The 11926-nt window shown below is 34.6% G+C and overlaps 1 pseudogene; it reads left to right on the top strand.

Annotated features, from left to right (window-relative positions):
* The first annotated feature begins 878 nt into the window (after nucleotides 1-878).
* On the top strand, nucleotides 879-6839 carry LOC132280975 (probable leucine-rich repeat receptor-like protein kinase At1g35710; annotated as a pseudogene).
* Nucleotides 6840-11926: the final 5087 nt, after the last annotated feature.

The raw sequence follows: 11926 nt of genomic DNA, 5'->3' as shown, positions 1-11926 counted from the left end.
CTTGTGATTGGGTGGTATTTGTTACATACTTATTATTGTATTTGAGAGTGTGTGTTTCCTTATAGCATGATCCCTTTCACTTTTTATCTATTCATTGTATTGATTCACGGAGATATAAGAAGTGTGTCTTAGACACTTCCTACTGAGCTTATGCTCACCCCATTATTTCTAACATTTTTCAGGACATAGAAAAGAGGTGGCGGACGACGATCCACCACGATTTTAGACGAGCACGGAGACCTATTTTTTTTTTTTTTTTTGCTATCTTTTGTATTAAAACTCTCTAATATTTTGTAAATGTAATATTAACTAACTCGTAAAACTTTAGTTTAATTAGTATAATGTTGTAAGCCATGGACTTTTAAATTCTAACTACGCTTTTTGGACTGTAACTTGATGTAACCAAAGTATGTTCCTTGTTGGATGAGATGGAGGAATGGGATTTTGTATGTATGTAGTCACTTTGGAGATGTGATATAATATATGTATATTGTGTTGGGACAGGATATGTTAGATTTAAGGCCCAGTGAGGCCATTGTATTTATTTTTTTTGTATTTCAACAGGTTGTTTAGAGACATTTTCTGCGGAGGTCATGCCGAAATTTTTATAAATTTTTATTATTATTTTGGTATCCTTTTGGGTCGTTACACTACCTATATTACCACTACCAGCAAAGAAAGAATAGTCAAAAACTTTGAATAATTGGTGATGACACACCCACGAAGTTTAGCATGAAGCTTCGTAGAAGTGTCTAGGCTTGACCTTAATTACAAGTCTCCTCAGCTTTGATCCTAGCCTTTTGTAATATACATATATATATATTCTATATACAACCACCAAATGCATCCATCTATTGATCCATTTGTGAAAAATAAGCATGGTTTCCTTCAAATATTATTGTACAGTTGTAGTAGTTTGGATAGCAACTAATGTTATCTTAAACGCACCACCTATTATATCAAAATCTTCATCATCAACAGAGGAGGCACAGGCTCTTCTCCGCACTGGTTGGTGGGGGAACACTATTATTCCATCAGTTCACAATTCCACAAGTCACTGTGAGTGGGATGGAATATCTTGCAATAAGTTTGGAAATGTCATTGGGATAGACCTTTCTCCGTATTACCTGGTGGGAGAGCTGGAGAAATTGAACATGTCTTCCTTTCCAAACTTACTAAGTCTCCATCCCACTTACTGTAGGCTCAATGGAAGCATCTCGCATGAAATCGGAAGGTTGTCAAAACTCAAATACCTTCGACTTCCAGGCAATGATCTTACAGGTATGCTGCCTCTTTCCATGGCTAATCTCACCCAACTACTCCAGCTTGACATTTCTCACAATTCTATCAGCGACTCTATCCCCCCAGAACTAAGTGTAATACCCCTAATTTTAAAAGGATAGTCTCGGCATTTATTTATTATTTTTATTGTATTTTTGCATGATTATTTGGTTTAATTCTTTTATTTAATTGTTTACCTGTGTGACGTGTATTTAATTGGTATCTATTTCTTTGTTTAAATTGCATTCTATTTATTTAATTGATTATTCGTGTATGTAATTGGTATCTATTTATTTGTTTAAATTGCATTCTATTTATTTAATTGATTATTAAAGGTTTTAATTTAGGAAGTAATTTAGGAAGTATTTTAATTAACGATTTTTCAAAATTGAGAGTTTAGTTTCTTTAGCCGACACAGGATTTAATTAAGTTCTATGGGCCGGTTAGGATGTAGTTAGGGCTCTAATTAATGTAGGGTTTTGGTATAACTCTATAAATATATGGGTATACGTCTGCCGAGGGTTTCTAAAACCCTATTCACCATATTCCCGTATACAGTAAAGAGAGAAGTTGAGGGAAACAGAGAGCAGTTGTGGGGAAAACTGAGTGAGGCTTAAGAGGAAGTGTACAGAGAGGACCAAGGAGGTTGAGTAAGGATTAGAGACTGAGTTATAGGAAGCTTGGCGGCGTTCAGAATTGCAGGAAAACTTAGAGACGACACAGGGATTTCATAATTGAAATCACAGGCAAGTTCTTCTCTTTCTCCTTCCCTTTGGCTTGTGTTCTGTGCACCTAGACAGTCTCTAGGAGATTAATTGGCCTTAAACTGAACCATGCATGTTTGATATATGATTTGCTTGATCGTTTTATCTGTGCAAAATTTATTTACAAAATAATTATAGCGCGTATGTTTTCTTGACTTTGTTTTGGCATAACGTCCCACTGTTTTAATTTTTATTTTGAATCTTACTGAAATCAACCGAGGTCTGATTGGATACTAGATGTAATTTAAGACTTCAAATTTAAAATTGGAGGAAGAACAGAGGGGTTGGGATAAAACTGATATTGTAATTTAGTTTCAGTGCCGTTCTTCAACAACGCTAGTTTAAATGGCCTGATTAAACTCTGTAATTGCTTTCAAAACTATTGTAAACAATCTTGGGGAATGCTTCTAGACTAAATTACGAGTCCTAAGTTTAGTTTAGAGACTAACAGAGGGTTAGGAATAAGCCGGAGAAGGAGCACAAGAGCTGAAACACGCACAGGGGACGAAGGCTCTCAGAGGAAGTGAGAGCCGGCTCCATGGAAGTGGGAGCCGGCTCCCACAACAAAGTGGAGCCGGCTCTAGGGAGTCCTAGAGCCGGCTCTAGGCTGGAAAAGAGCCTGCTCCAAATTCTGGAGCAGGCTCCCTTGTTAATTTGATTTTATTTTACGGTTTTTTTAATTTTCTACATACTATGTTCACTGTTGGAAGCATGGAGACTGTTTGAATGAATCTGGAACTTTACAGAGGGATCAAGGAATGAATTTTGAGTGTTATTAAGACCCTAAATTGAGTAAAGTTTAATTCTAAGTTGTCGGGACAAACAGTGTAAAAATTAAGGCACTTAACAAATGGAAGTTGAATAAATTGTTGAGTTAATATTCAGCAATTTGATGGAACATAATGTGTTTATGAAACTTGTTTTAGAATGCATTCAAGTACATGATAAGGTCATTTAATTATTAATTTTTATCTATGCATGCTTAGGAGGCTAGTTGCTGAATTATTAAATTGTTTACTGCAACTATGTGGTTAATGCTTGGATTTAAACTGCTGAAATATTTAAACAATCTTCTGAATTGTTTTAGCAATTTATTGGTTAATAGTGGGATTATTTAACCGATTCACATGCATGATGGAGTCCCTGACATATTAAATTTGGTCTATGCATGCTCTGGATGTTAGTTGTTGATTTGTTAAATCGTCTCCTGCAACTATATGGTTAAATGCTTGGATTTAAATTGCTGAAGCTTTAAATATTTTTCTGCAATTGTTTGGATGATAGTTTTTGGTCTGTAAATTATTGAACTGTTATATATGTGGTAATTTACATGGATATGGAGGATGGTATGTACCGGTATGGGACGGTGACATACTAGGGACGGTTTAGCTCAAAATGCATAAACCTAACCTAATGGATTAAGGGAATGGATTGAAAGATATCGAATCCTAATTGTGACTAAGTCAGATCAGCTGTAAACAAGTTGGATGACTTCCTGGATTAACGGATGGTAGTTAAGTCATATCAACTGAATAAGTTGAATGACTAACTAGTTGGTTAATTGTATGATAGTTTAATAAATAGTTGAACTGCATACCCTGGATTCGGACGGACTTTATATATATGGTTATGGTACCACGAGTTGAGCTTGAGTCTCAGACTCGTTGGTTAGGGTGCGTATATGCAGTGGATGCGTAGCTGGTTATAATAGATTGAGGTGTACCCTGTTAGGTCTAGGTACTCATGCCCACCTTTGGGTGCGTATTCGCATGTTGCCTTCTATTCAGGTTGAGACCCCTATTATAGACTAGTGAATGTCCCTTAGTGTGGATATATTTATATGTATGGACTGGATAGATATTGTGAGGTGTCTACGGTGTATCTGCGTATCGGGTCACTGTATGGATTGCAGTTAGATTAGAACTTGCTCGTGGGTCTGACCCACTCCTTTATTATTCTTTTCAGGTACAGGACGGTTCCAGCTTTAGAGCTTAATCGTGCTTGTAGAGGACAGTCTCACCTTCATCTGATTACGTAGGACTTCTCTCGATATTTCTAGCATTATCTAGTTTCAGTTTGCAGTTTCAGTTGAACTTTTGGTTAGGGGTCCATCAGTGGATTCCCAAGTTGTAACCTTGAAGTTTTGGAGGATTGGATTTTCAATTTTCAGTTATACATGGAGGATTTTATAATTAATGTTACTTTCAGTTTTATTCCATCACTTTTGTTTCATTTTGTCATCTGTGTTCGCTTTAAAATACTTTAATTGTTTGATATTCCCTCGGGTTTGGGCCTGGGCCTGATCAACCCGTGTCTCGGATCCGAAGGGTATCACACTAAGGAATCTTGAAAATCTAAAGTACTTGGACCTAAGTTATAACAATTTCACTGGTCCCATTTTTTCATATATTGCTAATCTCACCAGGCTACAATATATATACCTTAATTCAAATCATTTTGATGGTTCCGTCCCACCTACCATTGCTAATTTGACTCGTCTTGTTCATCTAAATCTTACTGGTAACAACTTCACCGGTGAAATCCCTTCATTATCAACGGAGGAGGTAGAGGCTCTTCTCCGCACTGGTTGGTGGAACACTAGAATTCCAGTTGACAATTCCACAAGTCACTGCGACTGGTCGGGAATATCTTGCAATGAGCTTGGAAATGTCATTGGGATAGGGATACACCGGTACTACGTGGGGGGAGAGCTGGAGAAATTGAATATGTCTTCTTTTCCAAACTTACTAAGTCTCGATCTCAGCTACTGTGGCCTCAATGGAAACATCCCATATGAAATCGGAAGGTTGTCGAAACTCAAATACCTTCAACTTTCTTACAATGAGCTTACAGGGATGCTGCCTCTTTCCATGGCTAATCTCACCCAACTACTCGAGCTTGACATTTCTCACAATTCTATCAGCGGCTCTATCCCCACAGAAATTGGAAGGATGTGGAAGCTTACCTCTCTCCAACTTTCTTTCAATAATCTTACAGGTAGGCTGCCTCCTTCCATTGGTAAGATCACCCAGCTATCCATCCTTAACACTTTTTCCAATCATATCACCGGTGAGATCCCTTCATCTCTTGGTCACTGGCTTTACTCTCTAGACCTTTCCAAAAATTTGTTAAATGGAACCATACCAACAGAGATAGGGAATTTGAAAAATCTAGATCATTTGGATCTCTCTCACAATCATCTCTCCGGCACTATTCCCATTTTTTTTAGCTATAATTGGCAGTCCATTGACTTGTCATACAATGATTTGGAGGGAGAAATCCCACAAAGTTTTCAATTTCGAAGCAACTCATTCCAGGAATTAAAATTAAGGGGAAATAAAGGTTTATGTGGTTCAGTCGAAGGTTTCCCTCCTTGTAGAAAGAGAAACAGATTCGTGCACTTGGGCACCATTTTGCTTGTCATCATCATTTCCCTTGCCTTCTTAATCCTTGGCACTGTTTTCTTCTGCTGTAAAAAGGTTAAAAAAGATACAAAATTTGAAGAAAGGACAATCAAGAAGGGAAATCTGTTCTCAGTGTGGAATTGTGATGGAGGCATTGTGTATGAAGATATAATTAAAGCAACTGACAACTTCGACATTAGACACTGCATAGGGACAGGTGGTTATGGTAGTGTTTACAAGGCACAACTGCCGAGTGGTGACGTCGTTGCATTGAAGAAACTTCATAAGGTGGAAGCCGAGGAACCAACCTTCGACAAAAGTTTTAAGAATGAGATGCAAATGTTAACAGAAATAAGGCATCGGAACATAGTCAAGCTTTACGGATTCTGTTTGCACAACCGTTGCATGTTCCTAATTTATGAATACATGGAAAGAGGCAGCTTATTTTGTGCCCTAAGATATGATGATGAAGCAGTGGAATTAAAGGCATTGCACATGCTTTGTCTTACATGCATCATGATTGCAATCCACCAATTGTTCATCGCGACATATCAAGCAGTAACATCTTGTTGGACTCGAAATCGGAAGCATTTGTATTTGATTTTGGCACTGCTAGAAGGCTATATCCGAATTCATCAAACCAAACTGTACTTGCAGGCACTTTTGGATATATTACCCCAGGTGAACTATTCTTCCTATGCAATTCTTGAATTATTCTCTATATGCAATTTCAACATTTTTTTTTTTTTTTTTTTTTTCCAAAAACTCTGATCCATGAACAATATTCTAACAATTGATTTTCTTTCCAAAAACTACAAATCCAAAAACTCTGATCCATGAACAATATTCTAACAATTGATTAATTATCTTTATTATTTGCATAGAACTTGGCTACACCAAGAACAATTGATTAATTATCTTTATTATAGTTTTCTTTCCAAAAACTATAAATCCAAAAACTCTGATCCATGAACAATATTCTAACAATTGATTAATTATCTTTATTGTTTGCATAGAACTTGCCTACACCATGGAAGTGAATGAAAAGTGTGATGTTTATAGCTTTGGGGTTGTAGCGCTAGAAACACTCATAGGAAGGCATCCAGGAGAACTTCTCCAATCATTTGCATCAGCATCTACTCAAAATATAATGCTAAATGACGTGTTAGATGCGCGCCTCCCAGCTCCAGAGCGTGGAATGATTGCACATGATGTTGTTCTGGCTGCTACCTTGACATTTTCTTGTTTGCGTTCTGAACCAAAGTCTCGTCTAACTATGCTACGCGTCTCTCAGGAGTTTCTTGCTTGCAAATATTCACTAACTAAACCTCTACAAAAAATTTCACTGGGGCAGTTGATGAATCAAGATATATGTTTGATCAAATAATCCTTTAATCTTTGTATTAGTGACTACAAAATTCAGAATGATGGGGTTTGTTTCTTGCTTGGTGGATCAATTTCGAATCCTAGGCTAGTTATTTGACTTCGTGCATTTCTATTTCAATTGTCTATTAAATCAAGATTTTCATCTGTTCAATTAATCCATTAAATTTGATGCATGTCAATAAAAGTACGAAATGATACACAAAAATTAAACGTTTTCCTCGCGGAAGATGGACGATAATCTTAATATGGGTACTATTTATATATATATTTTTTGTATATATGGAACATGATAGGCAATTTTTATCTATGGGTGTGTTAGTTAGATAATAATTTAGATGATTTTTAAAGTGGACAACTTTTCCAGATAACTACCATACGTTAAACTTCTCATTTTGGTAGGGCCCAACATTATGCTTATGCGTCAAAGGATAGAGAGACTTCAATGGATTTATAGAAAATTTACCCTATATCGTGGACTGGCTTGAGCTTAACTTGTGGAAAATGATGTAGTTTAGAAATTGTGGCCTACTTCACGAGATGGCATGGCAATGGACCAAAAGGAGGTCCCCAACAATAAACCATTCTTTCCATAATCAATATCAGAACATTAATTTGTAGTTTCGAATAAAGTTTCTATATTCAAATAGAGTCATGCTATCATTAATGGCTGTGATAGCTTCGACTCATCAAACAGATAGGCCAAACATTACTCTTCCTTCACTTTGTGGTGTTTAATTGATAGAGAAAAATAAAATTAGTAAACAAAAAAACAAAAATAAAGTTTTTCTTGTTATACTCTTCTTTCACTTTTTTTTTTTTTTTAAAAAAAAAAAGTTTTCATGTGGTACTAATTAGGTAGTAAATTTCTGAACACGTGTTTAATTGAAAGTAAGTATATTTTTTTCTTGTTTACCGGAGCAATTGAACATTATTGTATGCGTGTGTATATATACACACACACACACAGATACACATTTGAAAAACTGAAGATGCAATGCACGTGCTCAAAATCTTATAATAAAAAATATTTTTTTATTACAAAAATAATAAATAATAAAATAATAGGAAAAATAGAAAAAATAATACTTAGACATTTTTTTAAAAAAAAAAAAAAAAAACATACTTGGACATTGTTGAGAAGTGAGAACAATCACGAGAATAAAGAATAAGAACATAAAGTGATACACCTAAAATCTAATTACATCCACGTAGTTGTAGGGATTTCATGAGAGAAATAATATTACAAAGCAATTTAGGCAAGTACAAATAAAATGTATGCTTGAAAATTAATTTTCTTTTAATTCACTTTTCTTTTCTTTTCAATTTTCATTTCATTTCGTTTCATTTCTTTTTCCTTTTTTATTTTTATCATTTTTTTTTCTTGTTATTTCTACCTAACCAAATCGAAATTGTAGTCTAAGTTCAACAACCTTAAATTATGCATAACTAACAGGGCTATGTAAGATATATCTCCATCTTTTTTTACTATATATTTTTTGGTGATTACTATATAATTTCTGGTGATTTCAATTTTGGTAATTTAACATTAAAATGATACGTCTAATTATGAACATTTTAGGGTGTGTTTGATTAGATGGAAGCAGCACGAAAAAAATAAATAAAAAGGAAATTTTTTAAATTTTTAAGAGTTTAGTTAGAAGGAAAGTGAAAATTTTGAGGAAAGTTAGTTTCTTGCAAAGTGTTACTATATATATTTTGGAAGTAACCCTCTATATTCATGGCTAAAATTTTTCTCACATATAAACAATTTAAAAATTAATATAAATAATTATATTATAATATTTAATAATAACATAATGGTTGCCAGAGTTGAGGAATGAAGGTAGCTTAAAGGTTGCCAGAGTTGAGGAAGATAACCAGAGAATTTCAGAGTGTTGTGTAATTGATTTTCAATCCAAAAATCATAAGGCAAGTCTTTTCTTCTCCTTTGAATCTATAGTCTCTCCATCACATGCTGAATTTTAGGGACTAAATCACACAATTAATCGAACTAGAATTGATGCGTTATGAACTTGACCATATGTTTTCATATTCTTGTATATGTACACTTTTACATGATTAATTCTTAGATTAAAAGGCATGAAACTTGAATTAAATTGTTGGGGCTTGTGTAAGTAAATCATATTATGTCATCGTAATCATTTGGAATTTGGAAACCATGTTTTAGGACCGGAACGGAGAAGTTGTAGGTCTGAAACCGAAGTGAAAGAAGTAGCAGACAACAGGTTTCGGTTGACTGATGGGGATGTATCGGTCGACTAGTTCGGCTATTTCGGTCGGCCGAATGAAGGGTATCGGTCGACCGAAACTCCCTGTTCATGGAGGGCTATTTTTGTTGTTTGAATTTAATTGTGTTTAAATTATTTTACCAGTTTAAATGGGTATCAGCTGTTTAGACAACGTTGCATTGGTTACGTATTGGTTAAATTATATCGTACAGTATATAACGTGTTAGTTATATATTTTATCCCATAATTATTATAACCAATAGGATAATGTTGTATTGGTTAGGTGTTGGTTGAATAATCCTGGATATTTATATAAATGTTATTTGTTCAAATTATTTTACCACTTTAAATAGGTATTGGCTATTTAGACAACGTTGCATTGGTTACGTATTGGTTAAATTATATTGTACAGTATATATTATATATTTTATCCCATTATTTTTATAACCAATAGGATAATGTTGTATTGGTTAGGTGTTGGTTGAATAATCCTGAATATTTATATAATGTGTAACGTGATATTTGGACACTATGGTAGTGATTAGTCGTTGGTTATATTATATCATATAGTATATAACGTGTTAGTTATACATTTTATCCCACAATTGTTATAACCAATAGGATAATGTTGTATATGAGAATTATATGGGTTGTTTTATGGTTTTAAAACATGCTTCAATACATGCACTATGTTACGACTGTACACACAAATTTTGTAAGTCTGCAATAGAAACAAAATATGGAGCAAAATAGAATTTTATTAATTTATGAATGTGGAGTACAGTCCTTTGTAATATCTTTTACAAAAAAAGAATGGTCCTTTGATTCGATCTCCTTGTTTTTGGTTGGTTGGATCCAAGGGTTGCACGAGCTTGTTCGAATCACTGTGGAATTTGATGAAGAACGGCACGTTGTTGGATGTGCTTGATGTTCTTCGCTTTTGGGTTTCGATTCTGAATTTGTGTCTGAATTCTGAGTCTCTGGATTTCTGAGTCTCTGAACTTCTGAATTCTGAATTTGTGTCTGAATTTGTACACTTTTGAATTCTGAATCCTCTCCCCCTTTTTTCTTCCTCCAAGCCTCTATTTATAGACTTCTTGGATTAATAGGATGATGGCACGTGTCATCTCCTGATAAGGATAAAACTATAACTAGGCGGGGCCGGTTATATTGTGATAATTATCCTCAAAGATAATTATTCAAAATATATTTTATTTAGGAATAATTATCGTTTCATTTAATTATCTGGGCTGGGCTAATTAAATAATTTAAGTGGACCAAGCTTGGTAAATTAAATAATTTATTTAAACATTAGGCCTATATTTAATGGGTCCATTCGTTAAAACCAAAGCCCACTAAATTTTAGTGTCTACAAATTGCCCCCACTTCAAGTCCCAATTTTGACAAGACTTGTCTCTTTTTCCAAGTGGGACTTGAAGTTTCTTTTTTTTTTTTCTTTTTTTTTTTTTCCATCTTAATTGTACTTTCCTATCTAAATTGAATTGTCCAAATCCCAATACAACTTGGAGGTATCTTGTTGCCTATATATACCCTCAATATTGTAGGGTTTGATATTAATTCCAAAAATCTCTGAAGACTTGTCATATCACAAATAATTGGTACGTGTGTTTCTTCTTCTTTTCTTTTTCTTTTTCTTTTTCTTTTTTTTTTTTTTCTCCACGCTGGCTGGAGCTTTTTTTTTTTTTTTTTTTCCCTCTCTCTAGGCATGTAGGAGAACAATTTTTTTTTTTTTTTTTTTTTTTTCCCCTCTCCACGCATGTAGGAGTTATTTTTTTTATTTTTATTTTATTTTTTCTCTCTCCACACATGCAGGAGAACATTTTTTTTTTTTTTTTTTCTCTCTCTCTCCACGCATGCTGGAGAACTTTATTTTTTTTATTTTTATTTTTTTCACTCCACGCACGCTAGAGAACATTTTTTTTTTTTTTTTTTCTTTGCAGAGCTTGATTGGGTATAACAACTTGATTTGTGTCAACCGTAGCAGAAATTGAATCCTCCTTCTAGACAATACCGATTTGAGCTTTGTTATCCATCATGGTAGTGTTCAAGTGTTTCGCAAAGCAAAAGCTGACTATCTTAGAGAGCACAAATAGTCAACGAGTCCAAGGAACGACATTAAGTGTATATGACTCACTTTTTGGTCGCAATGCTATTCAAGTGCCTGATTCTAACAATAAACATTGTTCATCTCATTGGACATGCACGGCCACATGCGAACTCACCGACTTTGGTCCTGATCAGATTAATGAAGAATCTATTGTCTCTAAAGCCTTGATACTAAATTCTTCACTTCATGAGAGAGTTGTTGAAGCAAACCAGTTTTCACTATTGGGTTTTAATGTTCAGGCGAAGGAAATATCATGGAGTATTCCCTATAAACTTCCTGCTGAATTGCTATACACCGAACTATATTGGGAGTGGTTAGAAGATGTCTTGGTGCGTTTCCACGAATTTCTATCAAAACAACAACTATATGGTGCTTTATTCGCCTCCCTATTTTCCTATGATCGTCATGAAGATGTATTCAAAGCATTCCTTGAATGTTGGTGCCCAGCCACTAATACACTTCATTGTTCTATTGGCGAGCTATCAATTTCTCTTCGAGATCTATATATGCTAGGTGGTTTCCCTCACCAAGGAACAATTTATGATGAAGTTATTCCTTGTGCAGATGAACTATCAAGAGCTGGCAACAACAAAAATTCTATCCCTTTGAGTTGTCAACACCTATTTTTGGCCTTCCACAGACTTTCCAAGAAGTATAAAAGAGATCAGAATGTGAAGATATCTGACTGGATTAATTTCTGGTTTAAAGGTGCAT

The sequence above is a fragment of the Cornus florida genome, unplaced genomic scaffold (assembly GCF_030987335.1).
Source record: "Cornus florida cultivar Cherokee Brave unplaced genomic scaffold, ASM3098733v1 CherokeeBrave_3.0.0_Hap2_Chr11, whole genome shotgun sequence".
Taxonomy (NCBI): Eukaryota; Viridiplantae; Streptophyta; class Magnoliopsida; order Cornales; family Cornaceae; genus Cornus; species Cornus florida.
This window is presented reverse-complemented; position numbering and strand designations above follow the sequence as displayed.